The sequence below is a fragment of the Euleptes europaea genome, chromosome 10 (assembly GCF_029931775.1).
Source record: "Euleptes europaea isolate rEulEur1 chromosome 10, rEulEur1.hap1, whole genome shotgun sequence".
NCBI classification, from domain to species: domain Eukaryota; kingdom Metazoa; phylum Chordata; class Lepidosauria; order Squamata; family Sphaerodactylidae; genus Euleptes; species Euleptes europaea.
This window is the reverse complement of record NC_079321.1, coordinates 80,321,767-80,341,676: the sequence shown is the minus strand read 5'-3', so window position 1 is coordinate 80,341,676 and position 19,910 is coordinate 80,321,767.

Here is a 19,910-nt window from a genome sequence, read left to right as displayed (position 1 = left end):
GAAATCCATGAGGTTGGATGAAGCATGAGGACCAAGCAAGGTCTATGCAAAGGATCTCCCCACCACCACACACCACCATTTCTGATTCCAGGAACGTTTATTTCCAGGAATACATTTTTTGAAGGGGGGGAAAAGTACAAAATGATGCCCCCGTATATTATATACATATTTTCTTTATATATATATTCTCTCTGCACTCTTCTCCATCTTGGCACCATGAGGGCAGGGCATGCTTCTCTATTCATCGTAGCTAGTTAGACTAGATTGGAATCCTATCTCTACTCTATCCTGTCTAGAATGGAGTTCCTTACAATAAAAGACTCATATTTGTTTTGCAAAGATGAAGAGGTTCCATGTAGGGCTGTTGAAAAAAAAATTCGGTAAAGTTCGGCTTCGGCAAAATTCGGCCCTTTTAAATTTGGGCCGTGCCGAAGTCCGAACTCCCCCGCTTCGGATCCCCAAAATTTGGCGGAGATCTGGAGTTCGGGGGAAAATTCAGCCGGGTCTTTGAAGTGCTGGGCACCGCCTGCCCAGGCAGCGATCACCACTTCAAAGAGTCGGGAAGGGGGTGGGGGTCTTTAAAGAGCCCCCCCGCGGGCCTTCACAGGGCTTCCATGAAGGCGCGCGGGGGGCTCTTTAAACAGATCTGCGCCTTCCAGCTGGAAGGCGCAGATCTGTTTAAAGGGCCCCCCTGCGCGCCTTCAGGGAAGCCCGTGAAGGCGCGGGGGAGCAGAGGGGTTTAAAGACCCCCCGCCCCTCTTCCCGGGACTCCCGGGAAGAGGGGCAGTGGGTTGTCAAGCCCCTCTGCGCTGTCTGCGCAGGCAGCGCAGAGGGGTTTAAAGACCCCACCGCCCCTCTTCCCGGGACTTCCCTGAAGGCGCTCGGGGGGCCCTTTAAATAGATATGTGCCTTCCGACCGGGAGGCACAGATCTCCCCCCCCACGCATGCCTTCAGGGAAGCTCCCACATGGATGGAAGCCAGCTGTGTGGTCACCTGCCGCTTGGTAGGAGGCCATTCTGACAGACCCAAGCTGGGCATGTCCCAGTCAGGCCTCCCCCGAAATCCCTTATTGGGATCCTCAATGTGGGGGAAAGGGAGCATGCCAGCCGGCTTTTCCTCCAAGCTGGATCAGGTCAAATGCCAAACTGCCCAGGTTGTGACAAAATCAAACTTCAACAAAACCTTAAATATAGAGAGGGAGGATGGGGCAACTTGAAGCAGACTGCAGAATGGGGCCAGGAGGGGCCTCCTTTTTTCTGCTGGAAAGGTGGACCTTGGTGGAAACACCCAGGCCCACCCTCACATCATGCCTGCCCCAGAGCTCTGATTGGCCCATTTGAACTGGGGGGCAGGCCATCAGTGGACACATGGCTGAAGCAGCATGGCAAGCCTCACTCCACCTGTCATGTAATGTCCTGGGACCCGGTGGGCTCTGCTGCTCCCTGCCTTGCTTCCCTGGCCCCACCATCCAGCATCCCAGCACTGGCTCAGGTGCACCCCCTCAGCACATGCCTGCAAACGGGGGCTCTGCAGGTAACTCTGACCCTGTGCTTCTATCTTTTTTTGGATGGAACTCAAAGAAACCAATTGTGCATCGGCAGCAGAAGCAGGATGTGAACAGAATGTGATTTAGATCCCATTACAGTGAGGTGGATCTGTAATTGGTTGACAGATCGCACCCAAAGAGTGCTTGTTAATGGTTCCTCACCCACTAGTGGAGTGCGTCAGGGATATATCCTGGGCCCTGTGTTGTTCAATATCTTTATAAATGACTTTGATGAAGGACTAGAGGGGATGCTTATTACATTTGCAGATGATACTAAATTGGGAGGGGTAGCAAATATGGTAGAAGACAGAGCCAGGATACAGGATGATCTTGACAGGCTGGAGAATTGGGCTAAAACCAATAAAATGCATTTCAACAGAGATAAATGCAAAGTTCTGCATTTAGGTAGGAAAAATAAAATGCATAATTATAGGATGGGGAGACTTGTCTGAGCAGTAGTGTGTGCAAAAAGGATCTTGGGGTCTTAGTAGATCAAACACTGAACATGAGCCAGCAGTGTGATGCGGTAGCTAAAAAGGCAAATGCGACCTTGGGCTGTATCAACAGAAGTATAGTGTCCAGATCACACGAAGTGATGGTATCGCTTTGCTCCGGTTAGACCTCACCTAATGTATTGTGTTCAGTTTTGGGCACCACAATTTAAGAAAGATGTAGACAAACTAGAACGTGTCCAGAGGAAGGCAACAAAGATGGTGAGGGGTCTGGAGACCAAGTCCTATGAGGAAAGGTTGAAGGAGATGGGTATGTTTAGCCTGAGGAGGAGAAGACTGAGAGGGGATATGATAACCATCTTCAAGTACTTGAAGGGCTGTCATAGAGAGGATGGTGCCGAGTTGTTTTCTGTTTCCTCAGAAGGTCAGACCAGAACCAAGGAGTTGAAATTAAATCAAAAGAGTTTCTGTCTAGACATTAGGAAGAATTTTCTCAGTGGAACAGGCTTCCTCGGGAGGTGGTAAGCTCTCCTTCCCTGGAGGTTTTTAAGTGGAGGCAAGATGGCCATCTGTCAGCAATGCTGATTCTATTATCTTGGGCAGATCATGGGAGAGAGGGCATCTTGGCCTTCTTTTGGGCATGGAGTGAGGGGTCACTGGGTGTGTGTGGGGGAGGTGGATGTGAGTTTCCTGCATTGTGCAGGGGGTTGGACTAGATGACCCTAGTGCTCCCTTCTAACTCGATGATTCTATGAGTCTATGAACAGTCATGATTGGATGAAACCAGTAACTTCATGAAACGTCTCACTTCCTCTCTGCCCGAGCAGTTTTTCAACTATTTAATTTTTTAAAATTTAATTTAAGAAATCTAGATGCAGCACTTTAAGGAAAAATAGCTTGTCTGAAATATGGGAGAGAGGCAAGACAATCAACTGAGCTAGATTTCAGTTCACTGATTTGTACCTGATTTACATCCTGAATGTGGGAGGAAACTGTGCTCAACCCATTGTAGGAAAAAATGCACGACACTTCCTATTTTGGGTATGTCTGTACCTAGTAGGGAGCCCCGTGGCGCAGAGTTGTCAGCTGCAGTCCAAGCTCTGCTCACGACCTGAGTTTGATCCCAATGGAAGTTGGTTTCAGGTGACTCAGCCTTCCATTCTTCCGAGGTCATTAAAATGAGTACCCAGCTTGCTGGGGGTAAAGGGAAGATGACTGGGGAAGGCACTGGCAAACCACCCTGCAAACAAAGTCTGCCTAGTAAACGTCAGGATGTGACGTCACCCCATGGGTCCGGAATGACCCGGTGCTTGCACAGGGGAGCTTTACCTTTACCTGTACCTAGTGCATGAAAAACTGAGGCAATAAATTTCCTAATACTTTGGTATCTAGGTACATATCTGGGGGAGGGGCATAACTCAGTGGTAGAGCATCTGCTTGGCATGCAGAAGGTCCCAGGTTCAATCCCTGGCACCTCCAGTTTAACGTATTAAGTAGTAATTGATGTGAAAGACCTCAACTGAATACTCTGGAGAGCTGCCGTCAAACTGAGTAGAGAATACTGACCTTGTGGGACCAATGGTATGTTTCAGTATGAGGCAGCATCGTGAGTTCATGTTTGTTCACCCATTTCTAATGTAAATGAAGAGATTCATTATAAATTGCTAGCTAATCAGAAAACCAGCACAAGAAACTGATACGTTGTTTGGATTCCTGGATCAGTTCCATTTAGGCCTCATGGGTGACTTTTACAATTTAAGGATGGCAGGGGGAGTGCTGGACTAGAAGGGCTTGGAGACTTGTGTTCAAATATACAATTAGCCAAGGAGTTTACTAAGTAATGTTGGGCTGGAGACATACTCGCAGCCTTGCTTACCTACCATGCAATGGAAAAGGGAATAAAAAGTCACAAATAGATTTTTTTTAGTAAAAAATAAATCTGACAAATGTAATTAATATTTATAAATACATGTATTCTATTCTATTCTGTTTTATTGTATTCTATATTACTTTGCAGCATTTTATAGTCTGCCTTTCCCAAAAAGACTTAAGGCATTTACATGTAAATGGAGAACAAATTGGAGCTCTTATGATACTTTTAAGGTATGCTAATGAGAATTGCCTTTACTTTCATATGATTTGCCCTTTTTTATCCTGAGCGTCTTAATCGAGTAAAATGTTTATCCTGGTTGAACATCAAAGGCAGTGACTTTAGAAATTGAATTTTATATAAGGCAGGACCCCCTGAACTTTTTACGAAGGTTCACTTCATCAGTTATCACTAATCATCTACAAGTCTGGTGTTCTACCAATGAAAACATAACATGATGAATAATGGAATCCTCCACATTGGAAATGAAATATGTCTGCAAGCAAACCAAGGCAATGTGTTACAGGGTCTAGTGTCTGATTTGGCAACAGTGTGTGTTAGTCAGGCTTGAGCTTTTACTTAAAAAAAATTAAAAGAGTGAATTATTAAATAGAAACAACTGTAGATTCAGGGGAAATACTTTGCTCCAAAATTATGTGCATGCTCTTATTAGTGTTTATGATGCCCCACTAATTCCTTTAAAACTTTAGATAAGGATGCACAAGTGAAAGTTATCTTTCCGGATTTTCTGTAGCATCTTGCTGCATTTCCCAGCAGCATACTTGATAGTGGTTTTACAGCAGTTTTGTTGTACTGTAAATCAGCAAAAAACACAAGAAGTAGTCAGCTGCTTTTTTATTTTAAGGACTCAAAACTGAACCAAGCAGGAAGACAATTCTGAATTAGATTTGATATTTCACTGCATATACTAAGTTTTACCCTGGATCTGCCAGATATTTTTTGTAAATAACTAATCATGCACAGAAGTGTTTGCACATACTGTTCTCAGAACACAATATTTTCTACTTTTTTTGCATGCAACAAACTGAAAGAAAAATGAATCATATGGACACATACTCAACTCTTTGAAGTAATGTAATGCAGAAAAAAGCTCAAGCTAGATTCTCCAGGAAGAAAAAGGAACTCCTAAAACTCACCAGAGTACACCTATACACTGCTGAACCTTGGTTTAAAAGAGGAGAAAGGAGACAGGCATAGAGCAAGGGCTATACAGATTCCAAACAGACTGACACAAGGTACAATATAGAAAGGGTCATCTCCTTGACAAGGCATCCTGAAAGACTGCACCAACATTGAAGTGAATTTGGGTACCGTGTGTGCAGGTGTGTATCAAAGCAGAATATTCCCACCAAGTCCCCAATGCCTTATAGCTCACTCCATAGAGCAATGTGTCAGGAGCAGGCCATGAAGACAGTTCATGGCTGCACTCCCAGGTGTTTTGCCAGTTCTCTCCAAGGCCACTCTTTGCCCCGTGTTTTGACTCCATAGATTCCTTCAGAAGTTCTCCTTCCTGCCACTGGGAGGGGGGTTGCCAGGGTTTCTGGTTATCTCTTATGCTTTGTATATATGCCAAACGCTTTCCCTTAGCCTGTCACTAGTAACATCTTGAATATGACTTCTGTAACCTGTTGTGCTTAATCAATAAAACTGCTTTCGTGGACTTGCCGTCTGCTGGAATCTGTTTATGGATTTGCTGCAGGACTAGAGCTTACATTATGTTACTAGTCCTCATCTTCATCGGTTTTGGTTGCTGACCTTGGCTGGAGCCCTGGAGGGTTCACCAAGACGCTCGTTTCCTCGGCTTGGGGCGCGAAATGAGCTCTCCGAGGATCCCGGACTACTGCATGCCATTTTGGAGGAGACGTTGCGGACTGACGCTGAGGCCACCCGGCTGGTTTGGTGGGTGACTGAGCAGTGGCGTTGCCTGGCAGAGACGACCCCCTGGAGGACCCAGGAAGCTAATCTGCGTACCCGCGACGACCTTTTGGATTTGGATTTTTTACTGGAAGAAACCCAGTTGGTGCAGGAGGACCTTGCCATGTTAACTCGGTTGTTGTCTGAGCTGACGCATGGCGAGCCATGACCAGAGTTGGCGGCCCCCATCCAGTGGCCCGAATCCTGCTTCCTGATGGCGGCAGCTCGAGGGGCAAACATTCTGCCAACTGTCCCGGACCCAGCCGTGTGCCACCGGGAAGCACAGAGTATTGCCTCCCGGATAGTCCTGGCTCTTATGGATTTTTCTGCTGAATACTGCGATGGTAGCGGAAGTAGAGAAAGTTTTAAACCCGGAGTCTGGACTTTCCTCCATGGATCTAGCTCAACAAGTCCAACTGCTGTTGGGTCAACACAAGGAAATCCAATTACTCTTAGAGCAAGCGGCAGAACCAATTGTGACGGCTGCCGCGGTCGCCAAACTCTAGGCGGACCGAGCGCTCGCTGACCAAAAGCGTGCGGAGGATCAACTGTTGGAGGAGAAGGCTGCTGCTCGGGCACGAGCAATGGCAGAGGCTGAAACCCAGTCTAAAGCTACCAGAGGAATAGACTGGTCCTCTCCTTCATTCTCCTGGGGCTCTCCAGAGTTTGGGCAACCCCAAGATGTAGCACGCCGACATCGGCTTGCCTGCCCTCCTGATATCCATGAATATGAGAAAGAAGAGTACCTCGAAGAAGGCAACTGGAATACCAATTACCGGGTCAGCCAAGCCCGATGGACCGGTACCGAGGAAGAAATCCATGTCTTGCGGTTTCAAAACCAGGAGTTAATGGATCGTATGGCCCAAATGCAGGACCAACTGGACTTAGTGATGCATGAGTACGGTCGCTTGCAACGTACTCAAGGGGCACCTGTCCCAAGCCAGCCGCCCCCAGGACAGCCAGCGGGGAAACCAGTGGGGCCACCAGCGGGGCTGCCAGCGGGACAGCCAGTGGGGCAACCAGCGGGGCCGCCAGCCGGGCAGCCAGCGAGGCTGCCAGCAGGACAACCAGCGGGGCCACCAGCCAGGCAGCCAGCGGGGCCGCCACCGGGACAGCCAGCGGGACAGCCAGTGGGGCCGCCAGCGGGGCAGCTAGCGGGACAACCAGCAGGACAACCAGTCCCGGTACTACCGGCCCCTGGACAACCGCCTGCACCAATCCAAACTCAATTGGGCTATTTGGGAAAAGGAAGCCGCCATTGTAAAACATGCCTTGACAGTATGGAGACAGTTTTTGGAGGGTTCCATGGTGTCTTTTGATGTTTGGTCCGATCACAAAAATTTTATCGCCCTAACGGAGGCCTGCAAACTGTCTGCAAAACAAGTGCACTGGGCGGACTTCTTTGCCCTATTCCGATTCATCCTGAAGCATATACCCGGGAAGCAAAATCTGCTGGCTGATGCCCTATCTAGACTTCCCCAATATCCCATCAAGGCTGACCAACCCACAGAGTCACTCTTCACCCCTGCCCAACAGGGTCTAGTGCCCACTCTGTCTGTGCAAACCAGTTCACAGACTCACTCCCCGACACTGCCGCTTCCAGAGGGGACGGATGCCTCGCGCCCGGGCGAGCCAGTGACACCACCTGCCTCACTTCCTCCTCCCTCGGAGCAATCTACAACCATGTCTCCCGAGGCACGGGGATCCAAGCACCCTGTTCAACCTTCCCCACTCCGGTATCCACTCTGTCCCTGGTCCAGCTGCCCGCCGGCGCTACTCCGGAGGGTGTGGAAGGTCTGTCCGAGTCCTTCAGGAACACTCTTCTTTGTAGTTATCAAACAGAACTTTCCTCGCAGACCCTTCCAGCCTCTCTAGTTAAAACGCGGGGATTTTTTGGTACAAGGATTCTAAACTGTATGTGCCTGAGGTGTTGCGGGGGGAGGTTTTAGGTTTGGTTCATGGTGCCATGACCGCTGAACATTTTGGATTCCTTAAGACTTTGCATTTACTTAGAAGACAATTTTGGTTGGCGGGCATGCGGTCGGATGTGGACTCCTTCATCCACAGCTGCCCCATCTGTGCAGCGGCCAAATGGGCACAGGGAAAAAACCCCGGACTCTTGCAACTGTTAGAGACCCCCTCTAAGCCTTGGGAGGTGATTGCAATGGACTTCATGACGGATCTACCCCCTAGTGGGGGAAAAACTGTACTTTGGGTGATTACTGATCTATTTTCAAAACAGGTGCATCTTGTGCCCTGCGCAGGTATCCCTTCTGCCCCAAAATTAGCCAGCCTTTTCGTGTCACAAGTCTTCCGTCTGCATAGCTTCCCACGCAAGATAGTGACGGACAGGGGTTCAAGTTTTGTGGCCAAATTCTGGAAAGCATTTCTCAAACTGGTCGGTGTGGAACAGGGACTATCTAGTGCCTTCTATCCCCAAATGGATGAATGGCCTATGACGTCTCCACCCCCCGCCTGGCGCAAGAATTCCATTCTGCCTATCCCCACAAACCCTCAGGGAAGGATGAAGGGGGGTCTTTAGGGGGCAGAATGTCAGGAGCAGGCCATGAAGACAGTTCATGGCTGGGCTCCCAGGTGTTGTTTTGCCAGTTCTCTCCAAGGACACTCCGTGCCCCGTGTTTTGACTCCATAGATTCCTTCAGTGTGGGAATTGCCAAGTTCTCCTTCCTACCACTGGGAGGGGGGTTGCCAGGGTTTCTGGTTATCTCTTATGCTTTATACATATGCCAAACTCTTTCCCTTAGCCTGTCACTAGTAACATCTTGAATATGACTTCTGTAACCTGTTGTGCTTAATCAATAAAACTGCTTTCGTGGACTTGCCGTCTGCTGGAGTCTGTTTATGGATTTGCCGCAGGATTAGAGCTTACACAAGGAGGCATTTGTCCCCACACCTGTTGTCCCTGGTGCACCCGAGCAAGAGTAAATTTTGGGAACAGAAAGAGTTATTGCCAGCAGTAAGTGCCAACAAGCGATATGGAGTGCTGGTGCCATGGTGAACCACTACACGTTAGGCCTTAGCTTCAGATGTTTGGTCTTGGACATAATTGTTCATTTCCAAACTGGGAGGAGTTTGTTTCAGATTCCAAACATTTACACAGAACCCCAATTCTGAATTTCAACACTATCACTTCTGGTGTTGGTATCTATGCAACCATGCAGTTCCTTCAAAGAAATAGCATTTCCATTTGGCAGAAGTGGGGGCAGCAATTTCCACTGGTTCCCCCTCCTGCTGCAGACCCTGCACTTCACACACCCCCATGCTGTTTGTAAGGATCCCCCCAGAACAAAATTTCAGGGGACTCAGATGGCGGCAGTAGGAGGGGGAAGCAGGCAAGTTTCCTTCATAAAGTCTGCCATTGGTTGGTTATAGGGTTTCCAAAAATGCCCCAGCAAATGCCAGGAGAATCTGAAGACAATGCCTGAGGAGGGCAGAGTTTGGGAAGGATGTGTGGTCACTTCTGGGGGATGCTTTAGAACGTCTCCCCTAGTCTATATGGTCTTTACCTGGAGAAATTCCTAGAGCGTTACTATGTGGAGGCCATTTTTTTCTCCTACTACTCAATTCCTTGGGAGTGGGAAATTGGGGCTGAGGGTAGTTAATTCTCTGCCCTGAGTGGGCAAATGGGAGACCTAAGCTGGACATACCCCAGTATGTTCAATCAAATTTGAGCCACACTTGATATTTAGGCCAGAAAGCAACAGGAGCTCAGGGAGGTTTTCATTAAGCCAAGTGAGGTAGGAATCCATGGAAAACATCTGTGGTGTACTTTTGATGTGTTCTCTTCTTTCCTGACACCAACCTTTTTCAGGGGCAAAACTGACAGGAAGCCTTCTATGAAGAAGAGCCACATGTTTTCCACTGTTTCAGATCTGACCAACCCTGCCTTCCTTGGTGCTGAAACACCCTCTTTTCAAAATCCTAGACATGTGTCCTTTCTTTATTGGGCAACTATTTGACTTAATCTTTGTAGAAACTTATAGTTATTTCATCACTTTGAACAAATGAGCAAGAAATTGTATTCCACATTTCTGTATGGTAATAAAAGAAAAGAAGAATGTATTCCAACTGCTCATAGTTATTTCTCTCCCCCCAAAGTTGTGCAGCCCTTTAAAAATAATAATCACCCTTGATGGTCATTTAATAATTGTGCATGACCTATGGCTTTATTATTGAACACTTGCCTAATGCTATATTTCCTTTACCCCAAGGACATAGTACAAAGCAAAGAAATTATTGTGGTGATACTTTTAATAACTTCCTGTGGGATTGCAAATGCCATCCGGAGCTGTCTCTGCAAAAGAGTTAATCATATAATTTAACAGATGAGACAACATAGGGTTACTAATGAGAAACTTCATTTCAGTGATAAACTTTTTTTCCCCCTTCAAGAATATTTTGAGAGGCCTGTAACCTTTGGCTGACATCCAATGAGGCTATTAGTTTAACCATGGGATGCACCAACAAATGTTCAAGAGTCAGCAGAACCTTTCTTTTTCGGAAAGCAGTTCGTAACCTTCCCCAAGAAGACTTTGAAAACCCAGAACAAGAATATAGAAGGAGGAAAACACGTAAGAAAAGGGTTTGATTTATCAGCTTCTGATAGCTGCGGATGCTTCAGCTTCCAATTTCTTTTCAACAAGGTTGGTTCACTCGAGCAGCCCCAGATCCCATTTAAAATGTCATGCTGCCCCCTGTACTGTAAACATGTATCATCCATCACTAAATATTTAGATCTGAATTGTTGGAGCTGAGTTCTGTGCCAGGGATGGGGGGATTAATTCTTTTCAAGGCCCTCACATGATGGATTTCTTGCTGGAGTAAACATCCGAGAAGAGCTCACACTCTAGCCATAAAGTACAGAAATACAGCTGAAAGTTTAATTGAGACAATGTTATTTAAAGTGGTTGTCATATTTCATGAAAAACCTATTGTGTTTGTTTTGCATGATTTGTGAAAAATTGGTTCTCTGGTACTGGAGGGAACACCCCTCCCCCAGGCTTTGGGGGTTCCCAAAAAACAGTGCATCACGGACCTTTCACTATCTCACATCTGCCTAATGAACTGAGATGTTTTACAGACACAGGAAAACCATGTCAGCATTTACAGAAGAGGTGATTTTGGGGAAGTCCTTTGAGTGGGTTCTTGGCTTCTAAATGTAGAATTTCTATTTCATTTTTCTTGGTGTTGATTTCAGCCAGGATGGACAGGAAATTTTCTCAATTTTTATTCCCACCTAAGTATTATTGGTCATAATGTTTACTTGTGATATGAATTTCAGATTCCGTTTTATTATATATATTTTTAAAAACTTCTTTTGGGTAAGGAGAAAATCAGAAATTGTAGATGATGTGCACCCTCAGACTTCACAAAGAAAATGACAACATGCAAGGACTCTTAGTCACACGGTATCCCTGTTTGTGCTGTGCTGCAGACAAATAATTCAGTCAGTTAGAAGAATCCTACACTTGGAGCAAAGGAACAACTCATGGTACATATTTCCATCAGGCTTAACAGCATTCTGATAAAAAGCTGCTATCCACTACGAAATTGCTAGGCCAGTTTTCTCAACCCAAAGGAGTCTAAAGTAGGTATGGTTGTTCAAGAGCATCATACCATATAGAGCTAAGCCATTCCTCCATTGTGACTGCCAATAGACCTTTCCAATGTTTTACTAGTATGATATCACCAGTGGATTCAATGAACAAAAATAATTTATGTACTTATACATTGCATGCAAAGGAAACTGTGAGCACTTGTCCCGTGATAATCCCATAAACAAACATCCACAGACGAGTAGTCCAAAAGAGAGTTGATTTATTGGAAGATCTACAGGTTAACAGCAGCTAAGAGTCAAGTTGGCACTAACGGAAACTGAAAGCATGGTGCAGGGCCTATATCAGAAGGCATGGAACAATTCAGGATGCCATGGCAACCCCCCTCCCACTGAGGTTAGATTCCCACAGAGTCCTGAGTCAAAACAAATACTTGACAGTAGAGCCGACCTTGGCCGGCACCTGGTGACAGCACAACATCCTCTGTCAGACCATGCCTGGCAATTTCTGTACACTGCCCAGGCTGGGCCTGACAGAAACACATCCAAATCTCAATCAGCAACCCCCCCCCCCAATAAAAACAACAATACCAATAGCAATAAAGGAATAAATGCAATAAAACATACTTAACTTTGCCTAATTGTGTCCTAAATAAGAATACAGCTACACTATAACATTAATGTCACAGTTTTTGTGCCTGATATTTATATTAGCCCAGGGGTGTCAAACATGCATCCCTCCCCCTCTTGCTCCCTCTCTCTCTCCTATCTGTTTCACTCTTTCTCTCTCCTTCTCCCTCTTTATTTCTCTTTCTCTTCTCTCTCTTTCTCCCTGTCTTTGTGGACTGGACGAAGGCTGCAGGCTCACCAGTCAAGGCAGCCAGGCCTCCCCTAGTCCAGATCTGGGTTGGTGAGTCTGCTATAGGCTTGCCACCCAAGGCAGCCACGCCGCCGCCACCCCGGTCCAGATCTGGGCTGGTGAGCCCACTGCGAGCTCACCAGCCAAGACAGCCACCCCCCTCCCAGTCTAGATATGGGCTGACAAGCCCCCCAGTCCAGATATGGGCCGGTGAGCTCGCTGCAGGTTTGTCAGCCAAGGCCGCCACCCCCCGGTTTAAAAATTTTAACAAAATTAATGTCAGGGACTAGAGATACAAACTTCATAGGAAGACACTTTCAAAGTCAATTAATGATATTATTTTTTACTTTATTTTTTACTTAAAATATAAACTGTTAAATAAAATACTGTAAGAATGTTATCGTTGTAAACTTGTTTGTGTTTTAAATAAAAAACAATATCATTAATTGACTTTGCCTGTGTCTTTTATAAAGTTTGTATCTCCAGTATCCGGCATTACATTTTATGGTATTTATTTATTTATTTACTCGTGGCTCAGCCTGACCAGGTGACATTTATGTCATATCCGGCCCTCCTAACAAATGAGTTTGACACCCCTGTATTAGCCTGTCCACATGTACCTAGTTCAAAAGGGTGCTATCAAGACTAAGACACAATTTAAATGTGACACTGACATGACAGAAGGATTTATCAGTGTGGATCTGTCTCTTTTGGGACTGATTTTAAGCATGACCCAGAAGGCAGGAAGAATTTACTCATGTTACCTTACACATGCGCAACATTTCATTTAAACTGTGTTGTTGTTACACATGCAACATTAGCAGATTAGTAAATGGGCTATGGATCTTTGCAATGCTAAATTTTCACTTTCAGCAGCTGAGAGCCCAGTTTAAATCAGACATTGGGTTCATGAAATATTGCATGGGTAAGATGTCATCATCAGCATTTTAAATCAGGCCTTTTTTTGTGGAGGGGAGGGGTTAGATAGGGTGCTCTTAATTTACTGTAGACATAACTTTAGAGAACTTAGCAAAAGGAAATCCAATACACAAGAAATTACAATGTTATCCATCTAAGGTGTGTTTGGGTAGACAGATCTGAACTGTACGTAAATCATTAAATTCTTCTTCTATGCTATGCCAAAAAGAATTAGTGTGTAAAAAGGTTCCTCTGCATTCATTATGTAACACAATGCTGATAAAACCTCTCCAAAATCTTTAACTTTAGATAACAACATTTGACTCTAGCTAATTCTGAAATTTAATGAGGCCTTAATCATCATGACAGGCTAAAAGCATAGGAAGTCTCTAAGGTCACGTGTTATTTCAAACATAATACAATCAACTTTTTTTGATAAGATACAAGGAGGCCCATCTAAGATGAATGCTCTGCCATTTTGACTTCAGTCTCAAGGTGAAAGTGAAACAAACAAGGTCTTCCCCCTTTAGACTTCTGTTATCAGCGATGCTCAGAGTATATATGTAAAGCTCTGTTCTCACATGCATGATGGTCAAGAGATCTTTTTTCTGTGTTTGAAATGGTGCAAACACAGCCAATCCCTCAGAGAGGAGTTTGGGATGGCAGAGCGTGAGGGAGACAACACTTAAGCTTTAATCATTATTGAGCATGTAAAATTAACAGAAGGAAAAGTAGGGAATGCAACCGGATTGAAAGAGCAATATAAATAGTAAATTTGGGCAGTTACTAACATGCAAATAACTAGATGGAATACAAAAAATTTACCAGCATGTATGACATTAGCTTCAAACAAACAAATCAGAAGATTGCTAATGGAACCTTTCCCAGTTATGCTAGATATGCCTCTTTCATGGTGATCCAGAAAGTCAGAACACACCACCAGTGTTGTTATAAACATACAGTATCCCTTAGATAAGCGGAACAGAAAGTTTAATACATTGCCAGGTTCAGAAGTCTTAATGGTGGTTGAAGAAGTTCCCAAGCAGTAAGAGGAGGAAGTCTCTACCCCCAGATGAATGATGGCCCCATTCCAAAGCCTCTGAAGTTGGCCTGCTCGGGCACAGAGTGAAGTTGTGGCCCCATGGCAGTGACTTGGGGAGAAAAGCAATGTCAGTGATGCCTCAGAGATTTGGGCAAGAGGAGCAATTTCATTGGCCTCTGACCTCTCACATGAGCTGCTACACTGAAAAGAGGCCAGAGGTCTAGGGATTGGGTGGTGGCAAGGAGGAGGTGCTCGGTGTCCTCCCTCAGCCTGATACAGGAGGAGGAGGATCCAAGTACAAGCAGACCCCCTTCCCCTCTATACCTGAGGCCTGGGAGGGAGAGGGGAGTATATCCGCAGGCTTTGGGGTGTGAGGCTCTTTATTGGTACACCACTATCTGGACACTGGTAAATGACATTTGTGATGACATACCATATATACTCGCGTATAAGCGAGTTTTTCAGCCCCAAAAAAGGGCTGAAAAAAGCCAACTCGGCTTATACGCGGGTCAATACGGTAGGCGGGGGAGGGGGGACTTACCGCCGCTGCCGCCGCCATCCCGCACGCCTTCTCTGCGCCTGGAGAGCCCTGCAGGGCCTGCCTGAGTGCAGGCAGGCCCCGCCGCCCCGCCGCGCCTTCTCTGCGGCCTGGGAGAGCCCCTGCAGGGCCTGCCTGAGTGCAGGCAGGCCCCGCCGCCCCGCCGCGCCTTCTCTGCGGCCTGGGAGAGGCCTGCAGGCCTGAGTGCAGGCAGGCCCCGCCCCCCCCCCGCCGCCCCCGCGCCTTCTCTGCGGCCTGGAGAGGCCTGCAAGGCCTGCCTGAGTGCAGGCAGCCCCGCCCCCCCCCCCGCCGCCCCCCCCGCGCCTTCTCTGCGGCCTAGGGAGAGGCCTGGACCCGCCCCCCCCGCGCCCCCCCCGCGCCTTCTCTGCGGCCTGGGAGAGGCCTACAGGGCCTGCCTGAGTGCAGGCAGGCCCCGCCCCCCCCCCGCCGCCCCGCGCCTTCTCTGCGGCCTGGGAGAGGCCTGCAAGGCCTGCCTGAGTGCAGGCAGGCCCCGCCCCCCCCGCCGCCCCCCCGCGCCTTCTCTGCGGCCTAGGAGAGGCCTGGACCCGCCCCCCCCCCGCGCCCCCCCGCGCCTTCTCTGCGGCCTGGGAGAGCCCTGCAGGGCCTGCCTGAGTGCAGGCAGGCCCCCGCCCCCCCCCGCCGCCCCCTGCGCCTTCTCTGTGGCCTGGGAGAGCCCTGCAGGGCCTGCCTGAGTGCAGGCAGGCCCCGCCCCCCCCCGCCGCCCCCCCCGCGCCTTCTCTGCGGCCTGGGAGAGCCCTGCAGGGGCCTGCCTGAGTGCAGGCAGGCCCCGCCCCCCCCCGCCGCCCCCTGCGCCTTCTCTGCGGCCTGGGAGAGCCCTGCAGGGCCTGCCCTGAGTGCAGGCAGGCCCCGCCCCCCCCCGCCGCCCCCTGCGCCTTCTCTGCGGCCTGGGAGAGCCCTGCAGGGCCTGCCTGAGTGCAGGCAGGCCCCGCCCCCCCCCCGCCGCCCCCCCCCGCGCCTTCTCTGCGGCCTAGGAGAGGCCTGCAAGGCCTGCCTGAGTGCAGGCAGGCCCCGCCCCCCCGCCGCCCCCCCGCGCCTTCTCTGCGGCCTGGGAGAGGCCTGCAAGGCCTGCCTGAGTGCAGGCAGGCCCCGCCCCCCCGCCGCCCCCCCGCGCCTTCTCTGCGGCCTAGGAGAGGCCTGGACCCCGCCCCCCCCCCGCCGCCCCCCCGCGCCTTCTCTGCGGGCCTGGGAGAGGCCTACAGGGCCTGCCTGAGTGCAGGCAGGCCCCCGCCCCCCCCCGCCGCCCCCCGCGCCTTCTCTGCGGCCTGGGAGAGGCCTGCAAGGCCTGCCTGAGTGCAGGCAGGCCCACGCCCCCCCCGCCGCCCCCCCGCGCCTTCTCTGCGGCCTAGGAGAGGCCTGGACCGCCCCCCCCCCCGCCGCCCCCCCGCGCCTTCTCTGCGGCCTGGGAGAGCCCTGCAGGGCCTGCCTGAGTGCAGGCAGGCCCCGCCCCCCCCCGCCGCCCCCCCGCGCCTTCTCTGCGGCCTGGAGAGCCCTGCAGGGCCTGCCTGAGTGCAGGCAGGCCCCGCCCCCCCCGCCGCCCCCTGCGCCTTCTCTGCGGCCTGGGAGAGCCCTGCAGGGCCTGCCTGAGTGCAGGCAGGCCCCCGCCCCCCCCCGCCGCCCCTGCGCCTTCTCTGCGGCCTGGAGAGCCCTGCAGGGCCTGCCTGAGTGCAGGCAGGCCCCGCCCCCCCCCCGCCGCCCCCCCGCGCCTTCTCTGCGGCCTAGGAGAGGCCTGCAAGGCCTGCCTGAGTGCAGGCAGGCCCCGCCCCCCCCGCGCCTTCTCTGCGGCCTGGGAGAGGCCAGCGGGGTCTGCCTGAGTGCAGGCAGGCCCCCCCCCCGGCCGCCCCCCCCGCGCCTTCTCTGCGGCCTGGGAGAGGCCTACGGGGCCTGCCTGAGTGCAGGGCAGGCCCCGCCCCCCCGCCGCCCCCCCCGCGCCTTCTCTGCGGCCTGGGAGAGGCCTGCAAGGCCTGCCTGAGTGCAGGCAGGCCCCGCCCCCCCCCCGCCGCCCCCCGCGCCTTCTCTGCGGCCTGGGAGAGGCCTGCAAGGCCTGCCTGAGTGCAGGCAGGCCCCGCCGCCCCCCGCCGCCCCCCGCGCCTTCTCTGCGGCCTGGGAGAGGCCTACAGGGCCTGCCTGAGTGCAGGCAGGCCCCGCCCCCCCCTGCCGCCCCCCGCGCCTTCTCTGCGGCCTGGGAGAGGCCTGCAAGGCCTGCCTGAGTGCAGGGCAGGCCCCGCCCCCCCGCCGCCCCCCCGCGCCCTTCTCTGCGGCCTAGGAGAGGCCTGGACCGCCCCCCCCCGCCGCCCCCCCGCGCCTTCTCTGCGGCCTGGGAGAGGCCTACAGGGCCTGCCTGAGTGCAGGCAGGCCCCGCCACCCCCGCCGCCCCCCGCGCCTTCTCTGCGGCCTGGGAGAGGCCTACAGGGCCTGCCTGAGTGCAGGCAGGCCCCGCCCCCCCCCGCCGCCCCCCGCGCCTTCTCTGCGGCCTGGGAGAGGCCTACAGGGCCTGCCTGAGTGCAGGCAGGCCCCGCCCCCCCCCGCGCCTTCTCTGCGGCCTGGGAGAGGCCTGCAAAGCCTGCCTTAGTGCAGGCAGGCCCCCCCCCCCGCCGCCCCCCCGCGCCTTCTCTGCGGCCTGGGAGAGGCCTACAGGGCCTGCCTGAGTGCAGGCAGGCCCCGCCCCCCCCGCCGCCCCCCCCGCGCCTTCTCTGCGGCCTGGGAGAGCCCTGCAGGCCTGCCTGAGTGCAGGCAGGCCCCGCCACCCCCGCCGCCCCCCCGCGCCTTCTCTGCGGCCTGGGAGAGCCTACAGGGCCTGCCTGAGTGCAGGCAGGCCCCGCCCCCCCCGCCGCCCCCCCGCGCCTTCTCTGCGGCCTGGGAGAGCCCTGCAGGGGCCTGCCTGAGTGCAGGCAGGCCCCGCCACCCCCGCCGCCCCCCGCGCCTTCTCTGCGGCCTGGGAGAGGCCTACAGGGCCTGCCTGAGTGCAGGCAGGCCCCGCCCCCCCCCGCCGCCCCCCGCGCCTTCTCTGCGGCCTGGGAGAGGCCTACAGGGCCTGCCTGAGTGCAGGCAGGCCCCGCCCCCCCCGCGCCTTCTCTGCGGCCTGGGAGAGGCCTGCAAAGCCTGCCTTAGTGCAGGCAGGCCCCCCCCCCGCCGCCCCCCGCGCCTTCTCTGCGGCCTGGGAGAGGCCTACAGGGCCTGCCTGAGTGCAGGCAGGCCCCGCCCCCCCCGGCGCCCCCCCCGCGCCTTCTCTGCGGCCTGGGAGAGGCCTGCAAGGCCTGCCTGAGTGCAGGCAGGCCCCGCCCCCCCCGCGGCCCCCCCGCGCCTTCTCTGCGGCCTGGGAGAGGCCTGCAAGGCCTGCCTGAGTGCAGGCAGGCCCCGCCCCCCCCGCCGCCCCCCGCGCCTTCTCTGCGGCCTGGGAGAGGCCTACAGGGCCTGCCTGAGTGCAGGCAGGCCCCGCCCCCCCCGCCGCCCCCCCGCGCCTTCTCTGCGGCCTGGGAGAGCCCTGCAGGCCTGCCTGAGTGCAGGCAGGCCCCGCCACCCCCGCCGCCCCCCCGCGCCTTCTCTGCGGCCTGGGAGAGGCCTACAGGGCCTGCCTGAGTGCAGGCAGGCCCCGCCCCCCCCCCCGCCGCCCCCCGCGCCTTCTCTGCGGCCTGGGAGAGGCCTACAGGGCCTGCCTGAGTGCAGGCAGGGCCCCGCCCCCCCCGCGCCTTCTCTGCGGCCTGGGAGAGGCCTGCAAAGCCTGCCTTAGTGCAGGCAGGCCCCCCCCCCCGCCGCCCCCCGCGCCTTCTCTGCGGCCTGGGAGAGGCCTACAGGGCCTGCCTGAGTGCAGGCAGGCCCCGCCCCCACCCCGGCGCCCCCCCGCGCCTTCTCTGCGGCCTGGGAGAGGCCTGCAAGGCCTGCCTGAGTGCAGCAGGCCCCGCCCCCCCCGCGGCCCCCCCGCGCCTTCTCTGCGGCCTGGGAGAGGCCTGCAAGGCCTGCCTGAGTGCAGGCAGGCCCCGCCCCCCCCCGCCGCCCCCCGCGCCTTCTCTGCGGCCTGGGAGAGGCCTACAGGGCTGCCTGAGTGCAGGCAGGCCCCGCCCCCCCGCCGCCCCCCCGCGCCTTCTCTGCGGCCTGGAGAGGCCTGCGGGGCCTGCCTGAGTGCAGGCAGGCCCCGCCCCCCCCGCCGCCCCCCCCACGCCTTCTCTGCGGCCTGGGAAAGGCCTGCAAGGCCTGCCTGAGTGCAGGCAGGCCCCGCCCCCCCCCGCCGCCCCCCGCGCCTTCTCTGCAGCCTGGGAAAGGCCTGCAAGGCCTGCCTGAGTGCAGGCAGGCCCCGCCCCCCCCCGCCGCCCCCCGCGCCTTCTCTGCGGCCTGGGAGAGGCCTGCAGGCCTGCCTGAGTGCAGGCAGGCCCCGCCCCCCCCGCCGCCCCCGCGCCTTCTCTGCGGCCTGGGAGAGGCCTACAGGGCCTGCCTGAGTGCAGGCAGGCCCCGCCCCCCCCGCGCCTTCTCTGCGTCCTGGGAGAGGCCTGCAAAGCCTGCCTTAGTGCAGGCAGGCCCCGCCCCCCCGCCGCCCCCCGCGCCTTCTCTGCGGCCTGGGAGAGGCCTACAGGGCCTGCCTGAGTGCAGGCAGGCCCCGCCCCCCCCGGCGCCCCCCCGCGCCTTCTCTGCGGCCTGGGAGAGGCCTGCAAGGCCTGCCTGAGTGCAGGCAGGCCCCGCCCCCCCCCGCGGCCCCCCCCGCGCCTTCTCTGCGGCCTGGGAGAGGCCTGCAAGGCCTGCCTGAGTGCAGGCAGGCCCCGCCCCCCCGCCGCCCCCCGCGCCTTCTCTGCGGCCTGGGAGAGGCCTACAGGGCCTGCCTGAGTGCAGGCAGGCCCCGCCCCCCCCCCGCCGCCCCCCCGCGCCTTCTCTGCGGCCTGGGAGAGGCCTGCAAGGCCTGCCTGAGTGCAGGCAGGCCCTGCCCCCCCCCGCCGCCCCCCCGCGCCTTCTCTGCGGCGTGGGAGAGGCCTGCAAGGCCTGCCTGAGTGCAGGGAGGCCCCGCCCCCCCCCGCCGCCCCCCCGCGCCTTCTCTGCGGCCTGGGAGAGGCCTGCGGGGCCTGCCTGAGTGCAGGCAGGCCCCGCCGCCCCCCCCCACCCCCCCGCGCCTTCTCTGCGGCCTGGGAGAGGCCTACAGGGCCTGCCTG